Source organism: Vigna radiata, unplaced genomic scaffold (genome assembly GCF_000741045.1).
Source record: "Vigna radiata var. radiata cultivar VC1973A unplaced genomic scaffold, Vradiata_ver6 scaffold_180, whole genome shotgun sequence".
Lineage (NCBI taxonomy): Eukaryota > Viridiplantae > Streptophyta > Magnoliopsida > Fabales > Fabaceae > Vigna > Vigna radiata.
In genome coordinates, this window is record NW_014542002.1 from 356169 (window position 1) to 357081 (window position 913).

The window sequence follows — 913 nt, forward strand, 5'->3', positions numbered from 1 at the left end:
AGACCTTATCTTGCTCAAGCAAGTGGCGGTCCTCCTCTTGATGCTTATCTTGGAAGCTTGTTCAAGTGGCGCATCTTCATTTCCTAAGTTTCCCTTCTCTAATCTTTTCCAATTTTAATTTCTTTTCCATTCTCTTAAATGTCATTTAGAATATTCTCTCTAGGTATGCACTTCCCCATCAGCAAGGGTGATTTTGGGTGATGACTCCTTCAACCGTGGGGCAGCAACCACCACAACAGTATCTGCAGCAACCTTCGTCGCAGCGGCGGCGTTGTGAGAGATCCCTTTCCGAACACCAATTCCAAATCTGCAATCTCAATTCTCAGTTTCACAACTCAAATAAAAAACCAAACCAAAGGGCCAATGAGATCTCTGTCTCCGCCGAGGAGGAATCGAATATCAAGAAGTTGCAGTTAGTTAAAGCCGAGAAGAAGAAGATCAGAGCAGAACCCGACGCCATGGCTTGCACTGTATCCGGTGGTGAGTCTGGGTTGTTGTACAGAGCAACAAAGGAAGAAGAGAGAGCTTGGCGTAGCTAGCTCGATGTTGACGGCAACATGATGGAGGTGGAGAGAACTCGACGGAGGGCGACGACTCTGATTTGGTGGCAGCGGCACCGTCGCGACGATGAACGACTGGTGTCATTCAAGAATAAGAGGGTTTCCCTCGCATGAAGAGAACAAAACGAAGGGGATCTTGGCGCCTGGCCGACGGTGGCTCCGGCAACGAGTTTCGTCACCAGCGACGATTCAGACCGCGACCCATGATGGCTGTATTTGTGGTGAAGGTGGCATACAACTACGGCAGAGACATGCTTCCATGGAGTTTTTCTTTTTCGTCGAAGGAGACCCTAAGTCTCTGGGAATTTGATCAAGAATGGGACGAGATTGGTGAGACCCCTAGCGTTTATGAT

The 913-nt window shown here is 48.6% G+C and overlaps 1 pseudogene; it reads left to right on the forward strand.

Moving 5' to 3' along the window:
• LOC111240743 overlaps positions 1-539 on the forward strand; it is a 22015-nt pseudogene extending 21476 nt beyond the window's left edge.
• The last annotated feature ends 374 nt before the right edge of the window (positions 540-913 follow it).